Source organism: Mobula hypostoma, chromosome 25 (assembly GCF_963921235.1).
Source record: "Mobula hypostoma chromosome 25, sMobHyp1.1, whole genome shotgun sequence".
Lineage (NCBI taxonomy): Eukaryota > Metazoa > Chordata > Chondrichthyes > Myliobatiformes > Myliobatidae > Mobula > Mobula hypostoma.
This window is the reverse complement of record NC_086121.1, coordinates 14084613-14093446: the sequence shown is the minus strand read 5'-3', so window position 1 is coordinate 14093446 and position 8834 is coordinate 14084613.

Genomic DNA, 8834 nt, shown 5'->3' with positions numbered 1-8834 from the left:
TTTAGAGGTTAGTTTACTGATATCAGTATTGAGTTGGTCCTCTGATTTGTGGCTTTCTTTTCTGCCATAAGATCAATAGTGACCAAATTTATGTCTCAAAACCCATTCCAAGAGACAGACAATCTCTATACTGATATTTCAAGAACAACAAATTTCTCCTTATCTTAGCATGTTATGCCTAGATGGACAAACACATTACACCACCAATCTTGATCAAATTTCTAGATTTCTCAAGCTTACCAAACAGCTTCTCAGTATTTATATGTCAATCCTTCTCACACATCTTTCACAAATAGTACATTTAATTTTTCTAAATGTTTGAATGTCAACCTATGCCATTTGATTTCTCATGATAGGAAGTAATGTACTGATTCTGCATTTCAGCAACCCAATCAATAGAAAGTACATCTGTTTTTAAGTCCAGGGAGCAAAAAAAAAAGTCAAAGTCAACATAAATTTACTATCAAACTATGTACAGCAGTGGTGGCTAACCTTTTACATTCCATGCGTCAATTTTTTCACACACGAGTTCAGATGTGCCATACAAGTCTTGTACCCCCAATCAATTCTTGTAAAAACATGTTAATATAGAACTCGTGCATGAAAAAAAAATCACATCTGAACTCGTACGTGAAAAAATTGACGCATGGAATGTAAACGGTTGGCCACCCCTGATGTACAGTACTACCTTGGGGTTCTTATTAATTTAGGTTTGATCTTATAAACCCTTTCAAAATACTGCATGAATACTACCAAGACCTATACTTATACCCTATGCCCTTACGACAGGAGTTCCCAAACTGGGGTTTGCAGATCCTTTGCTTAATGTATTAGTCCATGGCATAAAAATGGTTGGGAACCTCACCCTTACAATAAAGGCTGACATTTGACATTTCTAATTGCTTGCTGTGACTTGCAAATTAACATTCTGCTACTGTTTACCAGTACTCCCAGAATCCTCTGTACAGCCATATTTGCTGTGTTCCTACCATTTAAAATCAATGTCTTTCTATTTTTGCAATTAAAATGAATATTCTCATGATTTTCCATGAGCTAGTTTCTGCCGAATCATTTTACCTGTGTTGTTTTACAGACACATTACATCCTTTGCATCACTCACTTACCTGCCTAGCTTTATATCATCAGAAAACTTGGAAATATTGTACTCTTTAACTGGGTATTTAAATAAATTATGTATTACTAGTAATTCAATTCTGGTCAATGTAGTGTCCTACTATTAACAAAATACCACCCTCAGACTGAGCCATATATCTCTGTTTCATTTCTTGCCTTTAAGAAATCTTCTGTTCAATTAGTCCCAATCTTGTAATAACCTTTCTGTGCATTTTTTTTACTGAATACCTTTTAAAAACCTAAATATACAATATTCATGCTTTGCTTACATTTATCCTGATTTTTTCAACAAAATATCTTTATGAATGGCAAATAATATTTCCCTTTAAGAAAACATTTTTAATCCGAGCCCAAAGATAGCAAATCATACTCATAGAATAACACAAACACAAGGAATTCTGCAGATGCTGGAAATTCAAGCAACACACATCAAAGTTGCTGGTGAACACAGCAGGCCAGGCAGCATCTCTAGGAAGAGGTACAGTCGACGTTTTGGGCCGAGACCCTTTGTCAGAACGTACCTCTTCCTAGAGATGCTGCCTGGCCTGCTGCGTTCACCAGCAACTTTGATGTGTGTTCATAGAATAACAATTGAAATGCAGTTGATTACAAAGGTACTGATAAAAGAAAATCAGAATTAATAAAAAGGAAACTGATCTGGATATTAGGTAGTGATCAGGCTGGTATTAGAAGGAATAAATATGAAAAAAGTCAGTTTGACTTATAAGACAACAAAATTTCAGAAGAAAATGTATCTTGGTTTGTTTAGAAGAAAATGCTTTGCAGAATAATCAGGCAAAAATGCTGGATAACATACAAGCAGATAGACTTCATCAATTATCAGATCCATGGATGTAAAAGTTAATGAAACATGGGCGATTTATACACGTAATTGTTTCAATGCGCGATATATCAAATTAATTATGTGGTAGTGTAAATAACTGATCACATGGATTTCAGATCAATGAAAGAATGAATATGTGATGTACTATATGACAAAACTGCACTAATGCTAGACAAAGAAAAATGATTCATACTGAAATAACTGAATCCAATTTAAAATATAGATTTAAGATAAGTGTTTTGTAAATAGAGTCAATGATATGGATGGCTGGTAAACCTCTCCAAAGTGAGAAATTAATGCCCAAAAGGAGAAGAGGAAATAGAGCATAGATGAAAATATTTATAAGGTGATCTAGACTTGTCAATAACTATATCAATAAACTAGAGATAATGATTACAGTAGAGACATTAATTAACAACATGAGTGCTTCAGTATTACAATACAAAAGAAAAGTATTTTCAGAAAAAGAAAATCTTACTTCTGGGCATCTCTATGAGGGCAGTACACCTTTAATGTACATGTAATAATTTACAGCAATGTTATGGCTATGTTGACAATGAAGCAGGCTAGTAATCCAATCACAAACAAGAGAAAATCTGCAGATGCTGGAAATCCAAGCAACACACATTAAATACTGGAGGAACTCGGCAGCATCTATGGAAAAGAGTACAGTCGACATTTCGGGCTGAGACCCTGTGGCAGGACTGGAGAAAAAAAGCTGAGCAGTAGATTTGTAAGGTGAGGGGAGAGGAGGGGAGAGAGAAACACAAGGTGATAGGTGAAACCTGAAGGAGGAGGGATGAAGTAAAGAGTAATCCGGCAGTTTGGCTAAACAACCCAGAGATGCAAATTCAAAAATATGCAATTTAGATTGTTATTAAGCTACTATTTTACAAGAACTAACATTGTGGAAAAAATACATATAGTAATGACAACGAGGACCTCCATATTGTCACACCATCCATTGGCTCACCGCTGTCTAACAGAGAAGGAAATGCTTTATACTTACCTATTCTGGTCTATATATTAGTAATTCTGGACCCAGAGCAGGTGCTTAATTCTTGCATGCCCTTCACATGGCATAGCAAGCCATTTCATTCTTCTACTTCTTAAGCTTATCATGCTACTGGGACAGTATAGTTCTCTGTCCTAGCCAGTTCTTCAAGCCGCAGCCCACCAAAAATCCTTCCTATACCAGGGATGAGGTCTTTAGTGTTTCTGTTGGCATTTCCATAGCACTAGGTTTTACAGAATGTAGTTGCTAGCCCTGTGCCCAACCCTCCCCCCTGTGCAGCTGTGCTTGGGACAGTCCATGGAGAAGTTAAGCCATTTAGTTACATCAATCTGTAATCTTTATCACAAAGATTACAGCATTTAAAGAGATAGTTCACCACCACCTTAACACGAGTAGTAAATGCTGGCCTTCTTAGCAATATCCAATTATTTTCATAGAGCCAATAGTTAATCTGCCAACCATCAAGGACCTATTTACACTAAATCCATTTTTGTGCTCCCCATATTCCCACTTGTTCCTTCTAGATTCTATCATTCACCTACACACTTGAAGTAATTTACAGCGACAAATTAAACGATTTACCCACACATGGAACGTGGAAGGAAATTGGAGCACCAAGACAAAACACACACATATACAGGGTAAACAGACCAACTTCACAAAGTCAACACTGGAGGTCAGGATTGAACTTGAGTTGTTGGGAGTTGTAAATAAATAAGAACAAAGTCACAAGGAGCAAGACACATTTTGGCAGGGGTAGGCCTATGTAGGCCTTTTAGGACATTACGTATTTAGTCTAGGAATTCCATTTGATAAAAATACAGTGGAAAATATTATTGTTCAATTTCTCCCAACTATTTTATGCCAAAAATTTGATGCCTATTTTTGTTTATTTTTATAACTCCATAAGAATCTCCATCCTTATACCATTACCATTATATATAATACTCCTTTTCCTGAAACAATACACTAATAATCATTATTGAAGCACTCATTTCATCTTTTCTGGTTAGTTAAAACTGATATTATCTAAAGATGAATAACTTAATATATAATGATAATGATTGCAAAGCAATTAGTGTTCTTACATTCATATACCAATGTTATCTGCAACATTTTAAACAGTGCTACTTCTCTGATAATATACATAAGCTGTGTACTGTGATACTGGTCTGTTTGACATGAAGCCAAGGTTCTATATTTGATGTGTTCTACTTGTCTCATTATAGGTACAGTGTGTTATGTATAAGCACTATTCACTCTTACCTAGGTGAAGTCTTGTATTAATTACTATATTGTATCTCTCCATTGTACAGAGATTTTAATATATGATTGGAGTACAGATAAAGCAAACATCAACTTTAGAACTTCCAATGAAACACTGTGCAATAACTTTGAATTCAAATCAGCTGATTAATAGGGATGACTGAGAAGAGCCACAAGCTGGTCAGCCTTCACTTTGATCTATCTTACTATTGGTTTGGATGATATAAATAGATATAGGAAATGAATCAAAATGGAGAAAAATATCAGATTGAAACTAACACAGCTTGGTTAGCATTTAACTAATGTACTTACTTACAAATGCAAATAAAAAGGATTGTGTACCTCCAGTAATCAAGTAAATTTGTTGAAGGGACCAGAAATTCAATTCAAGTGCGTACTGCTCTTGTTCCTGGATATTTTCCCTCAGCATTTCTTTAGTTCAAATAAGACATGGATAAAAGTATAGTGCCATACTGATTCTCAGAGAGATATTTCCCAGCAAATTGAGTTTTAATTTATTCTCTGCTCCCTTCTTGATAGTCCAACTAATCTGCAAACCAATGGACAGTTATGATCGGAAGACCTATAATGATAGAATTGTAGAATTTAGTACTACACATAGAAGTCATACTTTCCATGGAATATAATTCTTTGAAAGCACTACACATATAGTCTGTTTTTCATATGTTTATCTTTACTTTTTCCAATTTATTAGCCCTTTATTTTACAAGTATTATTAACAGGCAAAAGTTTTGGAGAGCTTATTAGAACTGCTCAGATTAAAGACAGATGCAAGACCATGATGGCCCACATCTTACATCATGGCACATTAACAATGACAATGATTAATTGTTATCTGTATCAATCCTTGGTAGCCTTGCTTTTACACTGATGTTTATTGTCCGCCTACCAGGACAATACAATTTTATTGCTACCTCACTGCTTTGATCTGTAAATTTTGAATGGCACAATAGTTTGGAAAGGCCTTGTAGTAAATAAATCTGAAATCAGAACACTCAGATCTACTGACAGCTGCAGTCAGAAATAATAAATACATAATAGGATTGAATAAAAATGATAAATGGGTTTCTCAAAGCATTGCAGAAGTTTTTAAAAATGGTAAGAGTCTGTTTGTTGCATAAGTCATGCACTGACAGCAAAAGGTACATTTTCCATCTTGGGCCAGACTTTTTAATGAGACTGTCTTCTCCATTGGTGAAAGGCTACTGCAGATGGAGAACCTTCCCAGAGATTTTAGCTTTTAGCTTGTTTGGCAGTGAATGTAAAATCTATTGAGGCAGCAGTTCTGAAAGAGATGCATCTGATGCAATAAGGGTGAAATCATGGAATCAAAAGTGGTTTTGCCACTTGCGAAGAGAAGGGATACTCTGATCAACACTCCATTAAGGGAAGGTAGCCCAGTTGGTGCTAAAGAAAACATCCAATAAAAGCAAGCATTCCAGCTGACTGGACTGAAGTCATTTAAGATGGAAAGTGCCATTCTCCTCGGAGGTATAATTCATGGATTGTACACAACCACTATACTTTTACATTACTCTAACATAGCACACTTTTGAAGGTGCACATGTCAAACAACCAGCAGTGGTAAGCTGCTGCGGATGCAGAAAATAGTCCTCTTTTCCTCAGATACAATACTGAACTGCTTCTTCTCTATAAAATGAATGATAGAAGCAACTGCACAATGCATTGTAGTTTATGCCTGTTTACCATGCACATATGATGCTGGGAGGTATTGTCAGATCAACCAAAGATCTGAATAATTCCCTCTTTCATGGGATTAAAGAAAACAGCTGGCCCTTGTAAAGAAAGCTTGAGTGGGATAGGAAAAATTATGAAAATAAAATTCCCTTTAACATTGTGAATTTCCAGCCTGTCAATTTTTGTCTAATTATGTCACAGTGATGCACCATTGGATACTTCTCTACATTAAAAACTTAGGCCTAAATATCTTATTGTGCAGTGAAACATATTCATGTTCAATGCAATAGAATTTAATCAGTGCAAGTAGTACATTGCCAGAGTTTTGTTCAAATCTTCAGTGCATATCAAAATAGACAAAAAAATTATCATCCACTTCAGGAATTTTACAACACCTCTGATAATATAAAGCATAATATATTTAACCATAGTAGTCAAGAGAAGACAAATTTAGGATTGGATTGAAATCAGTAAAAGGCTAATTTAAGATTGATAATTCTAAAAAGGTGCCATTGGGCCATTTCAACTTGAATAGCTCCTTTCATCTGTTGATAGAACTTTACTTCTACTTTTAAGATGTACACTTAGTAGCGTGTTGCCTCTATGCCAGACTAAAGTGGGTGTGTGTTCCAGACCTATGGGATGAAGTGTTTTGGCCCAAAGACTGTTTATTTATTTCCATAGATGTTGCCTGATTTGCTGAGTACCTCCAGCATTTTGTGTGTATGGCTCTGGATCTGCATCTGCATCTGCAGAATTTCTTGTGCTGTTCTAGTGTACAGCTTTTGAGCAAAATATGCAGTTAACCATGCCATAATGAGGGTTCACATGAGATTTTAAACAGATGCCCTACCTCTATTGTCACTGGACATGACACTACCTCAGGAAAAGCGGAAGAGTTTCCTAGTATTCTGGTCAATGTTAATTTGCTTAATTAACATTAGTTGAACAGATTATCTACAAAATCATTGCACTTTTGCTTATGGGATCATATTGTATGAAAATTGGCTGATGCTTTTTTCCTGCACAATGCTGTCTGTGTTTCACTGATAGTGAAGAATTATAAAAATGGCTTTACTTATGAAAGGTGTTGTATTAATACAATTTCCTCTTTGTTCACCGGATATTTTTCTGTTTATAGACTCACAAACCCAAACAACACCAACTGCTTGAAACACAAAACTATCCGCAGCCGGCAATCATACAAATCCAAATTGAAACTAACTAGAAAATAAAGCCATTTAATGACTAACAGTTGAAGCCATAGACTTTGGGAGGCAGCAGCAGCTTCTCTAGAGGGTAACAGCCTTCATGAAAAGGCTTATTTGCAAGTTATTTCTGTTCCTGGTGGCCATTTGAAGAACATTGCTTCATTGTTGTCATGTTGATGTCAAAGAGCTAATGTGTTTTGACACAACTTGTACCTTACAAGCAAAACTGTTTGAAAACAATCATTTTAAAAAGATGTTTCCCTGACCCATTTTATGCTTCTTAAAACTGAGGGTGCTGTCTGCAATCATTTAAAGAATTTGTCATTATTAGCTGGTTGCAAGGATTAAACAACACCATCCAAATATCATTTTCATATAAAAAATCTTTCCATGCTATCAGATACTATTTCAGACATAATACTATTTGTCTGCTAACTCCTGGTAAAAAGCAAGATCTGAGTTATTTTCTAAAAGTGAGAGTGCAACTGGGATCTCCAGCCCCAAGGTCAACCAACCTTTTAATAAGATGCCAAGTAAGATCCTATTGGAATCCATAAGATTCCTGACATTGCAAAATTGTTAATAAAATTGTTCTCCAATACCTCGATAAACTTTGACAATTGTGTTTTCCAAAACACATTCCCACTATTTCTGCTGAATGCGCTTCAAAATATAGATGTGGTAACGCACATAAACAAAAGCAAAAGTTTTAAGTGCAACGGAATCTTTAATTACGCGTGTATAGGTGAGATTTAGCGTTAAATGAAGGAACGAGTTGAAACCAAAAATGCATTTAACTAAAAATATTAGAAACTAAGTGAACTCTCGAACTATTCATTCATGGCAAAATATATATATATATAAGAAGCAAAGAAATGTTGAAAAATTAACGAACACGTAACAATTCTTTAGCGTCTTTTGCATTTAAAATAAGGGAAACTAAAGCGTGACATTCTGCAATGGAAAACGACTGAAAATGTGCATTTAAATAATATTCCAGTTTCGAAATACAGTGCCAAACCAGCCTCTAAGAAAACAGAAACTGTTTTCAAGCATAATCAAAATACCTAACAATATGAAGATCCACATTTAATCCATAGAGGAAATTAATACAAGTAATACAACTAAATCAAAATATGAAACGATACTCTTACGCATCGTGAACAGTTAGAAACACCAGACAAATACAGCATTAATAAAATTAATTTAATAGAGATGGAACCAACTTTAAAAGTTTAAAAAGATCACGCTTGCGCCTGAATAATTGGTCAAAAGGCAAACTGAATATTTACCTACGGTCTATTGATATTTGACGTGGGAACCGAGAGCGAAAACCTTTCTTCACATGGAGTTGGTTGAGTTGCCACCGTCGCCAAGAAATTTGTAAAAATTCAAGCCACCGTCTGATTCCCCGCAGGTCACAGGTGGAATGTGTGCTGCCCGCGGTTCAATCCAGTGATATTGCCCGATGGCGGATGTTTGAGGGATATCAGGACAGGCGTCTCTGTCACTTCTGCTACCGGCGAGGGCATTTGATATGGGTTAGTATTACCTGGACTGGAGAGACAGAGAGGAGAGACTGACAGCTCCGCCTGGCTGGGAGCCAGAGGGAGAGACTCTGGCTGTTTATATATATAAATATATG